The 21,758-nt window shown below is 43.6% G+C and overlaps 1 protein-coding gene and 1 long non-coding RNA gene across 2 annotated transcripts in view; one reads left to right on the top strand and one right to left on the bottom strand.

Annotated features, from left to right (window-relative positions):
* Positions 1–473: 473 nt before the first annotated feature.
* Positions 474–9,671, bottom strand: LOC118511301. The gene is made up of 2 exons (XR_004906137.1): positions 9,187–9,671; positions 474–4,291 (listed from the first exon to the last, which is right to left on the bottom strand). It is a non-coding gene; the product is annotated as an uncharacterized LOC118511301 (long non-coding RNA).
* Positions 9,672–9,931: 260 nt separating this feature from the next.
* The window catches only part of LOC118511300, an 84,689-nt gene continuing 72,862 nt past the window's right edge, over positions 9,932–21,758 (top strand). Inside the window, exon 1 of the mRNA XM_036054209.1 lies at positions 9,932–10,886. The gene's annotated coding sequence lies outside the window, so the exon portion shown is untranslated. The remainder of the gene's footprint in view (positions 10,887–21,758) is intronic.

Here is a 21,758-nt window from a genome sequence, read left to right on the forward strand (position 1 = left end):
TTATTCCCTTTCATCTATATTGTAGAAGATTGTTTCGATTTAGGTTCATTTTATTTTACTTTGTTCTTATTCATGTTATTGTAATAAGCCCAATCAATTTCTTGCATTATTTTCTTATGTGTTATATAAGTTTATTGATTGTTGATAATCGTTTTTTTATTCTATCTTTTTCGTTATATTTTTTTTACGAGATTTTATGACATTTTCATACTTCATCCTTTCTTAGATTCTGTAAGCTTTGTTTCATGTTGATTTGTTCATCTCTTAGAATGTTTAATTTTTTTCTTATTTTGTGTCTTATAAGTGTAAAAAGTTAATTGAATAGTTGTTTCTCTTTTACTGTTTTATTTACTTTTTTAATATTTGCTTCAATTATCAACTTATTTTCTGTGTTCGGTTTTTATCAGCTGTTAGTTAATATCAAATTGACTCAATTTGTTAAGTGTTTTCATTACTGTCTTGTAATTAGTTAATTTATTTTATTTTTTACCTTTTTTGACTCTATTTTCAATTGATGTGTTTTTATTAAATAATTTGTTTTCTTTAACTTATACTTATTAACATTGTGCATTTTATTTCCCTACAAAAGAAAAACGAATCTTCAACCCCTTCAACCCTAAAGACTTTGAAATCTTTTACCCTCTCTTCAAATCATTCCCGGATGGACAATCAACACCTTCGTTGGGATCAGTTTTTGTGCGTGCCAAGCGTTCCACACTCAACCGAGTTTCCACTGTTTCCTTTCTCTTGTGGTATTGTGATTTAAGTTTTACATTTACACTCAATTTACATTTCCCTGCCAACCACACGTCCGCGCGATTCGAAGTAACGTTAGCAAGGGTCTGCGCTGGTCCTTTAACCCCCCCGAGGTGGGCCAAACAAATCGACGGGTTTTTCCATCGACGAAGAAAAACTTCATTTTCACACTTCGTTTCAGCACCGAACATGTCGAACCCTTGCCTGCCATATTGCTTACCCGAAGGGTGTAATGGAGTGTAAAGAAGTTTTGCATGTTCTACCAGCACCTTCGTCCTTTGCGACTATGCGTACAGGCATTTTTTTTTTCTCTCCCATTTCCTTTGGGGTGATTTTCCAGCTATTCGTGGGAGAAAAGGGTAAGCCGAAACAAGTTCACTCGATTGGTTAAATTGGCCATTGCGATGGACATTTGCACAAAGTGTACTTTCGAGGCCTTTTTTGGGTCGATGTACAGGAAAAATTGTAGCACAGGGAAAAGTAGGGCAAAAAAGTTTTAAAGGAGTTAGTGATAAAAATGGTGGGAAAGATTTGTTAAGTTATTGATTTTCATAGATATGAAATATTTAGCAATAGAAATGTTGAGGTTGAATTGTTAAATGTTGAGGACATTTTTCTCGTCTGTTTTTCCAAATCTTGAGTCAAAACATATTTTCTGTGAATGTTTTCCGTATGTTTACCAGAAAAGCGTGAAAAATATTATAATCTGCACACAGCACTCTGATCGCATTTACATCTTTATTTTCCTTGGAAACATACCCCATGCAGAGTCAGTGTTTGTCCTCTTTTGGTTCCAAAAAAAGGACATATTTATTGAACGGAATAACTGGGTTCCTGTTCGGCTGCCAGTTCGTTCACTCGACCCTCGTATACTCGATTTGGATATTGCCCTGAGACTAGTGTGTGGAGTTTTCTTTTCCCTCCTGTTTTCAACCTCTTCCACTCTTCGACGCCACGTCTCGTTAAATAAAACATCATTTTGTCGTATCATTTTTATGAGGTTTGAGCGTCAGGCTACGGGGTGCTGTTGGCATAAAATTTTATTACAGCAAATTGATAACAGCTGTAAATGGTGACCATCCTTTTTGGTTGTTGTTACTTCTGCTTTCGATGTTGTTGCGGGTGCTAGTGTCACCGATCGAGAGCAAACGTACAAGGCAAAGGATTCCCACTGCGTCGTGTAATCATGAGGCGGTGAGTTTTCCGTTGGGTTGCGTTCATTGCTTCGCTTCGAAGATGGTGCAAATGATTACGGTACGGGAAATGGTTCATGCGATTTGGATACCCGACCCAACGGTATGGCACTAGGTTTGTGGTGCATCCTGGGGAGTGCATGATGATTCACAACAGGACTATTGAAGGGGGAATCGATTTGGTTGTGTGTTTTTTTATGCGCGACTATAGCTCTATCTTTCAGATGGAAGAGAAAGGGTGGCAATAGGGGTTATTTATTTTCATTTGGTTTGTATGAACGATCTAGGTAACGTTAATGGATCAATGTAGTGTTTTTTTTTTTAAAGAAGAGTATTTGATGGATATTTTTCTCAAAGAAGATCGATGATAAAACTGTCAGGAATACGTGAAAAAATAGCGTGAAGTCCCAGTTAATAAATATCTGGAATTCTTTTCCTAGAGGAAATGAAGCTTCAACTTCTTCTAAGTAGTTGTTCTACTTCTAGCCTCCGGAAGGTTTCAATTTCCTGCGATTTTAGCTTGACAATAGTTGACAATAGGTTGACAGTTCATTGTGACGTTCATTTGCTCATGTATAATACACTTATCCAGCTCAATCATCTCAAAGTCTTCTCTCGAGCATTATTTATTCGATAGTTAATATTTGTATTATTATACTATGAGTAACGAGCAATGAAATAATATTCATACCTATAACTATTGCTTTTGAGTAAAAGTTCAAATGTATTGAGATGAGTTACGAAGATTTATGATAAGTTTTGATTATACATTGAGTATATTCTATGTTATAATATACAATTTTATATTTTTTATGATAACTCGAAGCCTTCGTAAGTGTCAAGTTTACTCCTGTTTCTTTTCGAGTTTTTTGTTATTTTTTTACAACATTTTATGTAAAGAATAATCCTCATATTAAATAAACCAAAAGTATATCATGTAATATTGTAAGTTCGCAGTATAAAGCTTCTAAATATTACAGTTTCAATAATTATTACTTAAAACAACTTTACAAAATTTACAAAGTTAGGTGAAATTTTTATCATCTGAAATTGGAGTTTTATCAGAAGCAATACGGCTGTCCGACATGTATAAAAAGAATCTTTAAAAACGTTCTGAAAGGGGTTTGATCCCCGGTCCTGTCGTGTGAAGATTGTCACCGCTATTTCCTTGGTCATCCCTTTAAAGTTAGGAATAAATATAAATTTTTTGCTTAAGCATTGCTCTTCTACATGTTACTGTAATTTAAGTTAGACCTTGCTGGAAACTAGCCACTCTACTCTCAATCCTCGCTAGAGAGCTTGATCTCCTTACCTCAAACTTCGATGCGAAGGAATCTGGGCGATGACGTTCACAATTAGCTTTATCCTGTCGGATTGACCTCGGGCGCTGATTAAACGCTGAATAGACCGAGCCGAAAGAACAGACAAGGACGGCACAATGTAACAGCGCATTCGGAAGGCAAACCTTCAGCGGTATCCGATTTTGCTCCATACTCCACAAGGAGATTAATGTTTATTATTTAATTTTTCCCATCCATGCGCCGTCCGACACTTTTTCCGTTTACTCGACCATCCGATTCATGCGGCTGGGTATCGTGGGGTTTCCCTTGGCTTTACGCAGCTTTCCACTTTTGCCCCGAAGCCAATCGTGAGGCGATACCCTTCAACACGGTTTAGTGGTCACGCTAGCCGAAGAAGATGAAATTGATCTTGCGATAAGGATACGATGCACGAGGCAACCGTCAATCCTTGGGGAACCTTACATCGATACCGGAAACCCGGCAAAATCGGGTTACCGAACTCGAGCCGGGTGCCTTCCGGCACGCACAGCGTGTAAAGGATAACGAAGGAATCGGTTGAAGGACTATCAAATTGATTTTTGATTGGTTTTATTCTATTATTGTATTATTACTTGTATCGTACCGCTGTTTCGGTTACCGATATCCCTTAGCATTGGGCTCGGGCTCTTTTTTTCTATTTCACTCGCTTGCCATGGCCAGTCACTTGACACATCCATACTACAAAGAGTGAAGTGAGGAGAAATCTGTGACGATAGTGCTGATCTACCGATAGCGGACAGCCGATATTATTGTCGAGGGCTTTGGGAAGTTTTTCCCGCACCATTTCCGGGCCTTTTTTTCTGTTCGCTGTGCACACCGGAAATTCTCTAGCGGGATGGCAACGTATTCGAATAACATAATAATGATGAGGGAATCTTGGCCTTCTCGTAGGGATGATGTTTCATTCTCCAGGGGATAGGTCGCATGTTTGCTGGTGCTCGGTTATCGTTTTCGTGATCGAAATGCAATACTGTACAGTCAATCAGCGCCTAATTAAATTAGCTGTGAACGATGGAACAAGAACAAAAAAGAAAATTGCATTTATCGATGGTTTATTTAGGACAGCAAAATGTTTTTCTTTGCACAGGGAAGCGAGAAGATACATGTTTGAGACTTTACTGTTTATAGTTGATGTTGATATCTTTCCTGTTTCCAGTTTTCAATGTACGTATCATGCTATTGGTCTGTGGATATCATGCTTTTTATCTAAATTTTTCGTTATATTTCCAAATTTTTTCAAAAATTATCTAATGTTGCTTGACTTAAATGGGGCGATCCGGTGGCCGAAGCGATAACGGCGCCGGTCTTCAAACGGCAGGACCGGGGTTCAAATCCCACCCAGACCGCCTCCCCGAACACAGGGCTGGCTACTTTGCTATGGGTGAAAACCAAGTCACAGAAAGCCATAAATGGCAGGCCGAGACCTCTCGAGGTTGTAGTGCCAAGGAAGAAGAAGAAGAACTTTCATTTATTTAGCTGAGTTAGTCTTCTTTTTCGTTTGGCTTTTTTTCTTTTTTTTTTGTTTTTCCACTTTTCAAAAAATTATATTAATGATAAAGACATTTATGTACTTCCTGCTTTCTCTCCTCTTGTGCCTCTCATAAAAACCTTACCAAGAAGAAGATATTTTTTTCATAAAGGACGGCCTGGTCGTATTGCTGATCCTAATTGATAAATCAATAGAAGAAAGGAAAGCATAAATACTCCCAGCAATTCCACTTCTCGCCGTGATAGCTTCCATCATGCCATTTCCCACCAAGATTATCCTCCCGGAACGTATCAACCGTATCATATTTCCATTAATTAAGTCTATAGCCGGCTGCCGGCTCGAAATAATCTGACGCTTTCGTCAAGCATCACCACCTCATCGCCACGCCACTCTATGCTATCGACTTTTCGGCTTAACGGCATACGCATCCCACAAACCAGCGCCCTTAGGTTCCACGGTTGTAGAAATTAGCGAACGCGATATTTGTCTTTTCCTTTGTGCGGTTGCTTCCTTCTTCCTTCGCAAGGTAAACAGTTTTATCTCGTACACAAACAGCCACAAACAATCACGAGCATCACGGCTGGAGAAGTGGGTTTGATTTTGGAGCAAAAACTGGTGAAGGATGGCTTGAAGGATGCTGTCGGTGACGTGATGAGTGCCTTGCGCCCGGACGACTGGCGCAGGAAGCCGGGAGAGCATATTTGGCAATGATAATATTTGCCCAACCCGCATAATGTTCCGTTGTGCGGCTTATGGCACGGTGCCAAGCTGCTTGACTTGCACGGATGATAAATGCTGTAACATTTAGCCAAAGTGCCTGCACGCGGATGCTGATGGTGATGATACTGGTTCCGGGGTGGAAGGTGGTGTAGATTTCAGCTGCCGAGACACAGATGCCGGTTCGGTTGTGTGATGAGGATGAGGAGTTTTGGTTCGCAAAATTGGCCCCTCTTTTTGTGTGGTGCTTCTACGTCGCTTTGGAATGGGTGACCTTTTCCTTGCGATAGGGCAAATCGATGGCAAAAAAAGGGCAATGGATTGTGCGTTTAGATTCAATTATTGCGTCGTTAGCGGTGTCACGGATTATGAGCGGTGACATTTGAGGAAGCAATTGTTTATGGGACAGTAAGAGATTGGGTTGGAAAATGGTTTCGAAAAACGAGCACAAGATGAAGGATTTAGTTTTTAAATATTGATGTGTAAATGTTGCTCAGTGGGGCAAACATGTGTCGTGACATTTCAATTTGTGTCTGTATCAATGGTTTTCTGACGATCGTCAGAGATCATTAGGAACTTTAGACTTATTTTTTAAAGGAATAATTTGAATCAATTTACAGAAATTTGGATGATTCTTGGACTTTAAAACTCCATCCTTCAAAGGATTCTCTCAACATCAACGCTTAAAGCTAAGATACTCATCACGCGAAAGATACGGCCGCTAGTTGCTGGTGTAAAACTCCCATCAACTTGTTGACAAACGTCCACCGGAACTAATCCAACGGCCTGCCGCCTGTCGGGCGATTTTTCACGCCACGTCTGTCGGATGGATGATAAAGGGCGCACACCATTCATCCCACCGGAAGCGACGTGACTGAGGTTGAGTTTTTGATTAATTATCACGGCCCACGGCTGTCGGCCCACTGGTCGCCTGCTGCCCGTCTGCAGCCAGGCCGAGATCCGTGTCTGCATCTCGCAGCCTTCCGCTGCTGCGGGGTCAACTCCTCGGGGGGATCATCATCGAAATGGAAGACTCCACGCTCGGCGCGTCACGCCTCACTTGACAGGACGTTCACCTTCGATTCGCGAAAATCCTCATCACCGTTGGGCGTGCTCCGGAGAGTAGTAAAGAGTGTGTGGGTACCGATCCGTGAAAGCTTCGAATGTCAAGTGCAGTCCGTATCGTAAATCAATCATCCAATCAACTCGGAGCTGGAGCGTGAGTACTGGCGCGACTACTCCCATGCCGTGCCGACCGACAGGACCGAACTTCGGGAAGCGGGCAGGCGAATATTCCGGCCCGAAATTCAGCAGTCGAGCACATCGTGTGCCGTTTTCCGAAGAGGAAGAAATGAGTACATAAACGGGACACTATATCAAGAGGTGCGTGATTGACGGTTGGTTTATTTCTTCTTTCGGCACTGATCCCTCAGACTCCCTGGATTACCTCCAACGAAAAGGAGGGGTGGGGTGGGAGGTAGTAAAAGTCATTTTTGCCTGTCACGATACATTCCGGAAAATGGGGGGAAAAACAAACAATGCACACCAAGATTTATTCAACCACATGTTGACAATCGTACCGGACGGTAACAAACAGCTCAGTAAAACAGTTGCAATAATCATTTCCGGCATGCCGGCCGAAGTACAGGTACACCAGGCAACCGAAGCCACCACCAAAGGTGTCTTTAGCGTATGTGAGATGCGTATTCTGCGAGTGGGTATCCTCTTTACGCATTGAGAAATAAGAATAGAAGCGAGTGTCTGGAGGGCGTGCGCCTCGGCAGTTATCGGTAGATTTATCGCACTTTGGGACGATACTTTCAGTGATGAATATGGTAGCAGAGTGGCAAGATCAGATGCGATGGTTCCGAGTCAAAATTACCTTTTGGAGGGTTTTGCGTTTAGGGCCAGAGTAAGAAAAGCGGTCCAGTGTATGCAAAAGTAATTTCGAGTGATATATGCATACTGGGGTGGGTAGGTCGTAAAAGGGGAAATATTGCGCCGAGTAGACATTTGCTTGTTGAGAAGGTTTATTTACCGTTTTGCAAGTAGCACGGATGGTGGCTGGGTTGGAAGGCCACAAGGGACACATTCAGCAGTCGATCGGAGTTTATTCAAATGCCTTTAGAATGCTGGGAATATGTTTTGTTTCGGAGAAGGAAACATTTTTAAACAGAGAAAAGGTTCAAACTGTTCAAGCTAAGAGTAACAAGACTCACAGCAACGTTTCAAATATGAAAAGATGCTACAACTTATCACAGATGCAAGATGTGATCGACCATTGCGATCAGATCATCGGGTACAACTGGTTCGAAGATTTAATCGTGCTGATAGTTAGCTAGACGCTTAGTTACTAAGAGTTAGAGTGGCAATTATCTGTCCGACTGGCTTATTTCTCACATCGCTTGTATTTGTGACTTACCACGAGCTCATCACTGTTTTGATGACGACATCAACTCATGTTGAACCTGCTTAAACCTGCAACTTTGTCCATGTGGATGATCCCCAAAATGATGCTTAGTTTTTTTTTACCTTCTCATGGCATGACAGGTCCAACAGAGTCTGGTACCTCTAATTTGCTTCAAGATTTAGAGATCCTTGTACAGTTCATGGAGCTTGTCCCTAGTGCAGCGCTTCTTGCAATGAGGGCTGCCTGATGGCCTAGGCGATAGCGTTGTCCGTCTTGACACGATAGGACCGACGCGTAAATCCCAACCAGATCACCTTCCACGCAGAAACAACATCTGTGCTACAGTTTACATCTAGTCACAGAAAGCCAGAAATGATGAGTGCTTTAATGTGCTATTCAGCTCCAGTTTCGTCCGTCGTCCTAAAGGTATCTTGAGAGATGAAGTTTCCTCAGACTCAGTAGATTCATTGCTACTAACAGAGCATAAAATCAATGGGGTCTGTGTCATCAGCGTTTATCTGGACATTGAGTGACTCTTCCAACTTTTTTTATGTCTCTCTGTAGCACCAGACTGTCTTGTGATAATCATAAAGGATTAAAACGTTTACCAGCAATACGGCCAGGCCATTCCTTATGAAGAACCGTTATAAATATTGTCACTTTTAAATGTTGTTAGATATTCATGGACGTCTCGGAAAAAGGTCCCTTTGGTGTGGTGTATGACCCAAAATGATCCCAATGCTACAAGACTTTCGTTTTTCTAACAAGAACGATCAGGAAGAAGTTATAATACATTACAATCATTTTTTGTAGTATTTAGCAAATAGAACTTAATGAAAAATTTTGGGTAAAGAAGAATTTGCATGGATAATGAAAATTTGCAATCAGGGCCTATTTTGAGAATTTTAAATGCATAAAGAATGTCTTTCGTATTACAATCCCGCTGCTTCCCTATAATATGTAACAGTCCAATAAGTCACCTGCATGGCAAATGCTCTGTAAATTGCATTTTCCTTTTCTCTATGTACATTACTTTGCCCAAGACCGGATGCTGGTACGTGCAAAATCATCCAAGTCACCGAACCAACCGAAGCGAACCGTTTCGCAAAATTACACTTAAATTCCACGGCCGACATCCATCCATCATGACCACGAAACGACAACCGCACCACCGAAGACACAACCACCACGCTCGGGGGTAAACCCTCGCAAAGGTAAACAACGTTGGCTGGTTGGTTGTTTTTTTTTGCGGTTTTATGCGTGGGAACCAACTGGACCTACCTTTATCCACCCTCAATTTTCACCTCCAGGGTAGATGGAGAAATGATGATTTTCCTACCCCGAACGGACTGTTTCGGTGCGAAAAACAGCCGTGAAGGCAACATTCCTTCACCGAAACTGATGGGTCGCGTGCCGTTGTGTGCCGTTTCGCTCTGACACTCCTTCGTCCCCGGAGAGAAGGATTAGACGGGTGGCCGGGGTTTTTTCTTTCATTTCGCACACGGAAAACCTCCCGCCCCGGTGTGCGGGCGTACTCTCGAGGGCTGGCGTCCTTCGTTTGTTTACACTTGTTTTCCCTTTTTTATGGGATTGTCTTTCATCTCGCTCTTGCTGTTGCTCCTTTACTCACACACGATCTGAAAGGAAAACTGCGCAGTACGAGCGACGCACAACAGCTACCCAACCGTTTTGGCCAGAAGGTGGAAAATGTAAATGGAAAACTCACACACATATACTCACTGCCGTGCAGCAACAATAGGGGAAAAACTCCCCAACTAATCAGATGACAGACTGCCAAACAGGAGCGCAATTGGCCGCCACTTTGGAAGGTAAACAGGCGGCGACTTACAGTACGGCGGCTTCGAACACTAGCCTGCTCACTACCGATGGCGTTCGTGTGGCGTTCGCGAGTGTTTCGTGTGACGAAAACAGCCGAAACCCTAACCTATCTCGCCGGGTCTCGTGCGACAGGCGGAAAATACAAACGCACGTTCGGCGCTGCTAGTGTATCGCGCGTATCCGTCAGTCGACCGCATTCGCTCGCATGAGCTAGACGCGTTTACTATACCGAGTTTCCGTGCGCTGTCCACTAGCGCTACGTCAAACGGTGACAGCTGTGTTTAGTCGCTGTACGGTCATCGTGTACGATCGCGGTTTGGGAAATTGTGGAAGAAGTGTGAATAGATCGAGCGAAAAATTGGCTTAAGATTTGTTCCTCAGTCGGGATTCAACTGATCAGTGGGTTAACTCTTAGTAGATCTTAGTAGTTCTGCAAAGCAATATTACCGTGTTACGATCGTTCTATCAAGGTTGGTTATCTGAGTGAATCTGATTTCAATCGACCCATCAAGAAAATCTTCAACCCTTAAAAGGAAAATTCCCCAAGAGGTGAATAGTAAACTCAAGTGGCTGCTCGAGCAACTCATCGAGAAGTGAAGTGTTGACTATAAACCACGGCAATAATCCGTTGCAAAAAAGTAAATAAATCGCCTATAAGAGCAAAAAACAAGTGTTTATCACACTCCAATAGCCCTGACACATCCCTGGTCACTCAGGATGCACCGGCACCGTGTGTGAGTTTGAGCTGGTGTGGCTAGTTTTTCCGCTCCATTTTCCAAAACCATAATGAATGTAATGAGTGATTAAAAGCCGGTTGATTGTGTGCATTTGTGTGTGTGCATGTGAAAGTGTTTTTGTGCGTAGGTCACAAAACGTGTTGTGGTTGCATCCAGCCAAGCCCAACCATCCCGTGCGGTGTGGTGTTTGTGCAGTTGCTGATAGGTGGGCGCCCGTGTATTTCTGTTCTAGTGCACAATTTTCATTACGCTTTTCCTGTCTGATATCGTGTATGTGTGTGTGGTTGTGTTTGTGCTGAAAAACAAGTGCTGAAAGTCTCACCGAATCCGTTTCAGTGGGACAAAATCCCTCTACTCATCACCACCACAGCTCATCAGCACCGGCCACCGTTTCGTCTTCCGCAGGTATCTGTTTAATGTTTAATTTCATTAATATTTATTAGTATTTAGAGAGTTGGCCGATGGTGCATGGTGAAGTCGTACGGTGTCTCCATGGTAGCGCTGCCTTTAAATCAAACCCACGTTGTTTATGGGCGCGTGTTCTAGACAGTGCCGTGCATCAGCATGGGCTTTGCTGTGTTTTGCTCCTATTGAGCGATGGGTAGACCGTTTTACAGGGGGCTTTTCAAACAACAACATCTTCAAAACCCTCACCACGCTCGGGTGCTTGATTCTAAAGATTCTACCCGACCTTTTGACGAATGGATCGTCGGCCTCGCTCTCACTCACTCTCGGCGAGTCGTAAATTATTTCAAACGACAAATCTTCCTGCAAAACTCCACGCATTGGGGGAGGGTTCGTGTGGAAGGAGAATTTTTCACGCCTTGGTTGAAAAGTGTCGTGCCAACAAAACGGCAGCAACAGCTTTAGTTATTTAAACCATCACCATCTTCCTTGGTTCCTTAAGGACGACCTCGTTTTGCCCCGATGGTTTGCGGAGTGTTCATCAGCATCAAACGTCCCGAGGCCAGACGGTTGTCTGCTTAGAGGATTAATTAAATGTAACCCCAAGATCCGTGGTGTGAGCCGTGGCGAGACCGGTCGGGCTTTGCTTCTAGAAACCGCTTCAAAGCATTTCAAATTCACTGTCGATGCACTGTCGGTATGGAATCGGTTGAGTCGGATCAGATGGGGTTGTATAATTTATCGATGGAAGGTATGCGACGTGGACAGTGGTGTAAAGTTGCAGGTGAATTTTATAATGCATCTGCGAAAGCACAGTTGAAACACGAGATGAATGCGATATGTGGGATTCTTAGGAAATCATTAAATTTATATCGATGTTAGCCAGTTGAAGAAATACAAGTACTTTTTACATCATTGGTTAAAGGTGTTTAAATAGTTTATTTCAAGTAGTACGATTGAGAGTGAGTTTGCATTGTAAGAAAAACATTTTATCTCGTGTAGAGAGTATGTAGAGTTGATTTGATTTGATCTTTTTTTTATATGAGTTCGAATATTTTTTTAATATTTTGCCCATTTTTTATATTTAAGGATAATCGTTTAAGTTACGATTAATCATTCCCATCTATAACAACAATGTAAAACTTAGTGTGTGATCTTCTCACCCAATAATTTATTGACTGACGAGAAAAATAACACAATTTTTTGTTGAACTAATTTATGCTAAATTTACTTTATTTATACAAAAAAAGTACTTAAAAACTTTTTCAAACACATTGTTTTCAAAATCAATGTTTATTTAGATTGTTTGTCTCAATTGTCATGAAATACGGCATCGGACCGTCATACTTTAAAAAATGAATAAAATAAAAAAAATATTAGTGAAAAAACAAGAAAAGAAATAATCAAAAAGTTTCAGCTTAAATATGTTTTGGCAGATTTAAAAAATTATACCAATATCTAGGAGTAGAAGGAGCAAGTAGGAGTAAAAGTATTTTTAATAGTTGCTTTTCTTCCTAAAAATAAAATTTGCTATATGTTTTTACTTTAACTTATATCTCAATTATTTATCTTTTTGTTTTAGTTCTAAGCAATGAACATCTTTTACACCATGATAAACCTGTTTTTCCTTTATTGGGTTTTCGATGGAAAAAAAAAATCAAGGACATAACGATAAATAATGATCATCGCTACACATCCTTGAAACCAAACCAGCTTGGTTTGGTTGAGCATGGGTGTTTCCCATTTTCCAAGCCCATCCGACTTTGTATCGATTTTATTCTTCACACGCACCACCCATAATATGATAATCGATAATGGGAATGCAAAACCATTAGTGGTCAGCAGCATCGTTCAGGGCAAAAACATTAAACACATCGTACCATCATGGTTGATCGCCGGCCGACCCAGTTCGCTATAGTGAAGTGGAATTTGAAGAGACAGAAATAAATTTTCCTGCTTCACCGACTCACCACCAAGCCAGCATTCAAGCCAACCGGCAAGAGTCTTCTGTAAGAGTGTCCTGTTTTGCAATCCCTCATTTCGGGGGTTAAATAATCGATGCATCAGCAGTGTTATTCCCTACCACCATGTGACGAGAAATTTGTGACACTGTCGGATGGTGTTTTGTATTTTTGGAGAGAGTCCCCGGCATTTCCTCATGCTTGTTTCAGACCGAAATGATTATCACCCCGTATATGAATACATTCAAGATTTATGGAGCAACCAAGCAAGTACGAAGCATGTAGCATCGTCTAGATGCTTTAGGACACTTTAATTGTGTCAGTGTTTGGTGCTCGTATTTCTGCTGCTCTACTGAAACTTGCCAACTTGAAGCGAAATTTGGGATTCTATGTGCGCTCGAAGCAAGTTGGAGATTGTAATGCCAGCACAGACCGGGCACCGGTGATTTAGACATTTGGGAACAATTTCAATTTCACCAACAATTAGTCTGGTACATGGTTGGAAGGATATATTTATATTTTTGCATCCATCAAATTTTGTCTGCGTGTGTGCCTACTCAGTCGGTGTCTGGCATGAGGAATCATAGTGCATCGAACGGTTCCGTGCCGAGCAGCTAGTGGCTGTCCGTACCGAGATGTCCTGTGGCAGTAACAAGAAAATTCAATTCCAGCTGACTCTCGATGAAGTTCTGAAGGGTAAATTGTCTTGCACTAAGATTGGTCTGGCCGGATAGCTTCCCCATAGCGTAGCGAAAAGGTTAGAATAATGTAGCATAAGCCGGCAGCGTGCAGGAAGATGCTATGTGGCCTGCTCCATGCATGGCACGACAGTCCTCGAGGGAAATGCACATACGACATTTTCAAAGACATTTGGTGTGTGGGAATCGTCATCATTTTCAGTTGCCGTTACAGTCGACATCGTTTCCCAATTAGGAATCCGTTGCAGTAAGCGTAAAACTTTCCCCTTTGGCGGAGTTGAATTGTTCGCCAACCCCGGGGTAGGTGTGAACACGTTCCGGACATATTGTGCCGATTTTCTCGGTGCGCTTCAACGCCTCGGAAGCGAGTGCCGATGTGTGTGGTGGTGTTTCGGTTTATGAATCTATTAGTGTGCTCGTCGGTTGTGTTTCTGTGTGTGTGTGTGTGCGTGTAGAAACTCAGGAGCGTGAGCGTTGAAGATGCCAGGTGTCCGACAGGTGTGCTAGAGTGAGTTAAGTGGATAATGAGGTAGGAGTGCATATTGGGTGAAAGTTAAGACGTTTCTTGAGATGCTGATGATCGTTCGAACGAAGGCAGTGTGTGCGATAAGGAGATTGGAGTTTGTGAGTGCACTTGGTAGAGTGATTTATTGCTCCTTTTTTTGACGATGAAGATTTGGCATTAGGAGATAGACGAATGTCTTTTTGATAATATTATACTGTAGAAGGGGAAGATTTAGAATGCTCAAGATATTGTTTTGACAAGTAGCTACAAAGGTAATAATCGAACTGCACTGGGGATTTTATCTGAGAACTGGATATGGACTCATCAAGGTTCACTTTGTCCTTGGCGTTTCTTGGGAAATTCTCTGTGGTTGTTTTGATTTAGATATTTGAAGTGAAAAAACCACCAAGTCCTCTAATTTCTTCATCGCTTACCGCTACATGTTATGCTCGTGCCTATTTCTCCAGTTTCTGGAGCTCTATAACGCGTGCTATGGTTTGACTGAAAAAAGAGGTAAAGTCTTGTGAATTTCGAAGTGTTCTACAAAACATATTTTTCCTCTTTGTGTTGAAGAAAATATTTCAACCAAATATTGATCACCATGGTTATTGACTGTTTTGCAATTACTTCTTCAAATCGATTCGAAGGAACGCGTGTCCGCGGAGAAAAGGACATTAGTTAGAAAATCGATAATTTACTTTGTTTTCTAAAAAACACAAAGAGAGGTTTTTTTTTTATGAATTGTGTTACTATAATTTAAATATTTAAAATTAAATTTAGATTAAATATTTATCAGCTGTACATTTTTCTTTTCTCCATCATCATTTCCCATCCACACATTAGCGAGTCAAATGAATGCAATTCATTATTTACTCTATCAACCATTTTCCCTCTAACTAGTCCACTATCTAAAATCACGACCCCGAAACCCGGCCGGGGAAAGTGTCGAACGTAAAATTTGTTGTTGATTCAATTCCAACCAATTATGCTAATTTGTTGTCCCACGGGCGGACCGTCCACAATATGACGGGTATTGTTTGAAATACCCGTGATACGGTAGGAAGTGGGAGACAGAAAATGAAGGAAAAAGTACAACCAAACAGCCCCCCTTTTCATCGACGTACTACAACAGCACGCCAAGCGACTATTAACTGTAGCTGAAATAAATTCCATGTGCATGTGTGTGTGTGCGTGCGTTGTTCAACTCCCCATCGGCATCGAATGGTGCACAGGGTGGTTGAAATTGAATGGTCAAACATTGACAAATCAGTGGCTAACATCGAAGCTGCTGCTCATGCTGCTGCCGGACTGTCCAATTTCAGGATCAATGACTGCAGGAGTGCATTTCAATTTGTGTGCGGTGTAGGTTTTTCTATGCTCCCTGGCAGTTTGGAGTGTGCGTCAAGTTGTGGAAATCGGAGCAACAAAAAAAAAAAAAAAAAAACAGCTTCAAAACACACATCGACTCAGGGGAAGCGATTGATGGTTTTCCGCTTGACTCGGGGTGGCTTCACAAAGCGGTACTCACCGAACTGGCTGGCTGGCCTGCCTGTCTCCATTCGGGAGGCAGGAAAAACAGAACACCAGCAAAACTGGTCGCTGCACGCACCGGACACGCACCGTTCAGTGCAACAATCAACGTGCAGCTCGGCCCGGAATGGTCCTGACCCAAGGACGATTGTTGGTTTTTCAATTAAATCTGTCAACCGATGAGGCCAATCCGTGTACAGCGAACGTCCTCTTCCGTGTTTCCCGTGTGGCCTCCGGAAAGGCACAGCCTGACGGTGCATGATGCAGCCATTTGGCACATGTTTTTGACAGAAGCCTCGTCCTCCTCGTCCTGCTTCTGCAGGTCCACCGGTGGCCTGCCCCGCGCAGCGACACGAGCTAAATCGGACTGGCACAAAAGACGGTCGGGGTTTGGTTGACATCCAGCACCATGTTCCCGTACCCATTGATGTGTCCACTGGCTTCACTCGCAAGCAGTGCACACGCGTGCACCGATGTACGACAATCCGGAACAGTTGCCGGTTTGCTCGGGACGGATTGGTTGTTGTCGTGTTTGTTTTTGTTCGGGTGAAACAACCGACACCAGCAGCAGAAGTAGCAGCAGCAGCGGCATCATACGCACCCCTTGTTGATCTGGATCTGGATGTATGTTTCTAATGTTAAAATTTTCCAAAAGGCATGTTATGTTAATTGAGCACACCATTACATCTGTGCCAGGAGTAACCAACAGTCGGACGGGATTGTTGTGCATTTGCACGATAAACGAATGATGATACCGATGATGATGATGATGATGAGAAGTGCACTCAAAGGCGGGACACGACACAGCGGACGACATTTTTCGTATCAGTTCCAATACCAGTAATGTGCCGATGGGGGAAAACATGGTGCTGGGATGCTGTGTTAGTATCTGGGAGAAGGAAATTGATAAATGATATGATTTACCACCGCAAAGTGAATGTTATTGTGGGGCAAGTGTTGTACTTGGAAGCGGGCGGCGTAAAGGGCAAGATCTTGAGTGTTACATGTCTTGTGAGAGTTATTCGCTGCGAATAAACTGTTGACCTTTGTCATAAGATACTGCGACGACTTTGCGTGAGGACGTTGTCGATAGCAATTGAAGACACGCAATGTACATAATGGTGGTTACAAAAAGACAGTCACACAGATGGCCTTATAGAATGCGATCAGGAGATGGGTTTTCCAGGAGATCCAGGTATCCAGGGAAGATGAGTGCTATGATCGTGTTCAATATCGATCATCAAGAAAGCCAGACATATACCATTTTAACGCTATATTAATGTGAAAATGTTCACGAAAGGGGGTGGTTGTGATATATTTTGAGGATTGAAGTGAGACCGTGTGCACTCGTATCGCTGGTCGGTTTGCAACTGTGTATTCGTTTGTCCATAATGATTTACATGTAATTCGAGTAGTTCGTGTAAGTGTATAACAGTCGAGTAGTCCTAATCTTAATCCTTAATTGTCTACTGTTTAATTCGTGAAATTTAAATGCATGCTCGAAAATTGTAATATTAAATCCTGTAGTTCAAATGCATGCAAGATTATATAATTATTCTAATTCCCACATTCCCGGCCACCAAAGAAGGAACTTCTTTAAATTTCATGCAAATGTGAATTCAAAACTAATCGTGTACTCCTGACGCAATGCTTATCTCCTATCTGCCTGTTATCATGTGTGTGTGTGTATATGTGGGTGCGTGTGGGCGTGTGTTTGTTTATCTTGATCCGTGATTGACACTTGTGAATGTAAACAATGTAGCGTGGTTTACAAGTGCGCATTAATCAGTGCATGTGGTTTCCGTGGTTTCAAGATGACTTAGCGGGTCTGGATTTGGTAGAACAGCTAGACGATTAGCTGCGCGGACGATATGCTTCCCTGAAGCAGTGCGCAGTGTAACAACGCGAACTACCCCGTCCTTTCCTGGATGTACTGCAACGATGCGCCCCATGGGCCAAGAGGTAGGATGAACATTGTCTTCCTTAATAATCACCAATTGATTTTGTTGTAGGACGGCTGCTTTACCGGAACAATATTTGGCCCGGGCTTGTAACTGTTGCAGATACTCCGGATACCATCGGGCCCAAATCGATTGGAGATGTTTTTGTACCAATTGGTATTCCTTCAGGTGATTGCTCGGCGTATTGGTGTAATCGATGTCTGGTACCGCTTGCATATTGCCACCGACAAGGAAGTGGCCCGGTGTCAGTGGTTCTAAATCACACGGCTCATCGGATAAAGGTGTTATTGGCCGTGAATTTAAACATTGCTCTACCTGGGCAAGCAAGGTAAGCATGTTCTCCTGCGTGATGCTTGTAGTGCCGATGGTTCTAATGATGTGTTTTTTAGCTGCTTTCACCGCTGCCTCCCATAAACCTCCAAAATGCGGCGCTCTCGGTGGGATGAATTTCCACTTCATCTGATTCGTCGCGCACCAATCAAATATTGCAGCTCGATCGTGTTCGTCGCATTTAAGCATCTTGTAGATGCGATTCAGCTCGTGCGCGGCTCCCTTGAATGTGGTTGCATTGTCGGAGTGAAGTTCCCTGATTTGACCGCGGCGTGCAACCAAACGACGAAGTGCATTTATGAATGCTGTTGAGGTTAAATCGCCAACCAGTTCGATGTGTACCGCTCGTGTTGAAAAACATACAAAAATAGCGATGTATGCTTTGATCGGACTTCTGTTGCGGATGGTTGGTTTTAGGTAGATTGGCCCGCAGTAATCCACTCCGCATACCGAGAATGGCCTTGTTGGTGTGACGCGTGATGTTGGCAGATCGGCGATAGTTTGTTTGATGAGTGTTGGTTTTACCTTAAAACACGCGTGGCAAGTGTGGTACACGGATTTGCACAAATTGCGACCACCAATAATCCAAAATCTTTGGCGCAGAGTAGATAGCAGCAATTGTGGTGCAGCATGCAACTTTTGCAAGTGAATCGAAACAGCTAGTAGTGCGGCAAGTGGGTGCCTTGAAGATAAGATGACCGGGTGTTTTTCTGCTTCTGTTAGTTGTGCGTTAGTGAGCCGGCCACCGATGCGCAGGATCCCGTCGATGTCGATGAAGGGTGAGATCCACTTCAGTTTGGAGTTCTTTGGAATCTCTTTGCCCTTCTGTAGGGCTTGTATCTCCTCGAAGAAAGTGTCTCGTTGTGATAGGTAACACAGTTTGAGTTCTGCCGCCTTGAGTTCGTCCGTAGTGAGAGGTGGTATGTGTTTTGAATGTGCCGTATTTCCCTTGTGAAGCTTCGCGTTATGAATAAAGCGCAAGCCGTATGCAACAACCCTTTGCAGTGTGTGGTAAGCCGAAATTCGGGAAAACAACCTGTTCCGAAATTCGCAGATTGTAGATGTTGTTGCAACCCGTGGTGAAGTTAACCTCTCCTCCTCTGCGCTCTCAGCCTCGTTTGGTGGTGAAGTGTTTTGTGGCCAATCTTCAGCGTTGCGTGCTAACCAATGTGGCCCGTGCCACCAGCGTTCACATGCCAATAGTTTCTCTGGTGTTAAGCCACGCGAGATGTCGTCTGCTGGATTGTCGGTGCCTGGAACATGCTTCCAGCACTGTATGCCGGAAGTTTGCTGGATTTTAGCCACCCTGTTGGCTACGAACGGCTTCCAGCGATTTGGTACGGAGTTCAACCAGTGAAGTACAGTCATTGAGTCGGTCCAACAGATTGTAGTAGCAGAAACCTTCAGTGAATTAATCACCTTCTCGTGTAGGAGTGTGGCCAATCGCGCTGCACATAATTCCAACCTAGCTATAGAGTGTGAGTTAGATAATGCGACGACTTTCGACTTGGCTGTTAGCAGCTGTACGGTGACTCCTTCCAAGCCTTCAGCGCGGATGTAACAACAAGCGCCGTATGCTAGTTGTGATGCGTCAGCAAAGATGTGTATTTGCAGACTTGTGGCCGTGCGTTGAGCTATGTACCGTGGTATTCTCAGGTTGCGCAGTGAGGATAAGGTAGAGTGGAAGTTCAACCATTCTTGCTGTAGGTGCGATGGTAGCTCGCTGTCCCAATCCCACGATCTTCCGTTCTGCTTTAGAGCCCACAGTTGCTGCATGAACATTTTGGCGATGATGATCGTTGGACCCAGCAACCCGAGGGGATCGAATATTTTAGCTATGTATGACAAAACTAGCCTTTTTGTCATGCGGGATGGTGTAGGTGGTATATCGATCCGAAAACGTAGAGTGTCAGCAGCTGGTTCCCACATGATACCTAACGTGGAAACCTGCTTCGAATCCTTCCATTCATGCGTTAGTTGAACTGCTACATCTTCAGACGGCACGGTTTGCAATGCTTCGGTGCGGTTTGAAGCCCATTTCTTCAGTGTGAAACCAGCTGAATTTAACATGCCTGATATCTGCTTCTGCATTTCAATCGCTTCATAGATATCATCGGTACCCGTTAACAAATCATCAACGTAGAAGTCGTTTAGGACAGCGTTCACTGCCAGCGGGTACTCTTCCTTGTTGTCAATAGCAGCTTGGTTCAAGGTCCTTGTAGCTAGAAAAGGAGCTGATGCTGTGCCGTACGTAACCGTCTGTAGTTCAAAGGTTGAGATGGGTTCAGCAGGATCTTCTCTGTACCGGATGCGCAGATATCTACAATCATCGGGACTGTGTAAAATTTGCCGATACATCTTCTCTACGTCGGCAGACAATGCGATGGCACGAGAACGGAACCGAAGGATGATCGATAGGAGATCTTCTTGAACGACTGGTCCCACCATGAGTTTGTCGTTCAACGAGTAACCACTCGACGTTTTGCACGATGCATCGAACACGACGCGAACCTTCGTGGTTGTGCTCGACTCTTTAACAACGGCATGGTGTGGAAGGTAATAGTGATCTATCGAATCATCTGCAGGACTGGTAAGTCGTTTCATATGCCCCAACTGTTCGTATTCTCTCATGAATTTGGCATACTCCTTTTTCATTGTAGGATTACTGTTCAACCGCCGTTCCAGACTACGCAATCTACGATCAGCTATTTGTTTCGACTCTCCTAAAACGACATTAGGATTGGGGTTAAAAGGCAAACGAACGACATACCTTCCACTTGTAGTGCGAACAGTTGTTGCAGCGAAATGCTTTTCGCAAGCATTCTCCTCGACCGATAGCACAGGATCCTCGGCTATGGTTTCGCTCTCCCAGAATCGATGCAGGATCTCCTCCAATGTGGCATCGTGTGCAGAAAGATGACACAGCCGCGGACCGGCTGATATATGATGAGAGATGCCGCTAACAACCCAACCGAAACGGGTTTCAATCAGCCACGGCTTGCCTCTGCCAATAGAGCGCTTGCGACCGGTGTGCAGCTCCCAGAACGTATCGCCTCCGATGACGATATCGACTTGCCCCGGATGATTAAAGGTGCTGTCCGCCAATGCCACATCCGGCATTTCCCATGAAGAGATGTCCGTTGGTGAAGTAGGAATGTTTGTACATGGCGTGTCCAGAACCAGGAACGCCATTTCCGTTGAGAAGGGTTGTGTCTTGGAGTGAACGGTGGCGACGATCGAACCCTTGACCAGCTGTACCGAATTGCCGATGCCCGAAACAGCGACGTTGACCCTTTTGCGACTGGTCAACAGCCTTCGAGCTAGGTCTTCCGCGATGAAATTCGATGTGGAACCCGAATCCAATAAAGCCCTTGCTTCGTGGATGTTGCCGTAGTCATCCTTGATTTGGATGTTTGCCGTTGCAAGGAACACATTGTCGTCATCCGTTTGAGCAGACATTGTAACCGTTGTGGGAGGAGTGTAGCGTGGAGTGTGATGCAATAAGCTGTGATGACGCTCCCGACATATGCGACACGAAAATTCCGATTTACACTCCCTCACCTGATGATTGCTGCTCAAACAATTCCAGCACAGTCGATTCGTTGCAACAATGTCTCGTCGTTGCTGAACTTCTTTACCTGTGAACACTGGGCAGTTGCGCAAAGTGTGACCTTCGGAACACTCCAGTGGACACTTTGGCGGTTGGATGAGGGCAGACGAAGGAACAGGAGCCGGGCGAGAAGTAGCTGCATACGCGATGAACCGTCGTTGCACTGGCTGCCGACTGTTGCCGGCCACCTTGGTACCACCAGCGCTTTGATCCATCACGAAAGTGTTGGTCGATTTCAAGATTTGGATCCGATCTTGAACAAACTCGATCACATCCT

This window comes from Anopheles stephensi, chromosome 3 (genome assembly GCF_013141755.1).
Source record: "Anopheles stephensi strain Indian chromosome 3, UCI_ANSTEP_V1.0, whole genome shotgun sequence".
In the NCBI taxonomy this organism is placed as follows: Eukaryota; Metazoa; Arthropoda; class Insecta; order Diptera; family Culicidae; genus Anopheles; species Anopheles stephensi.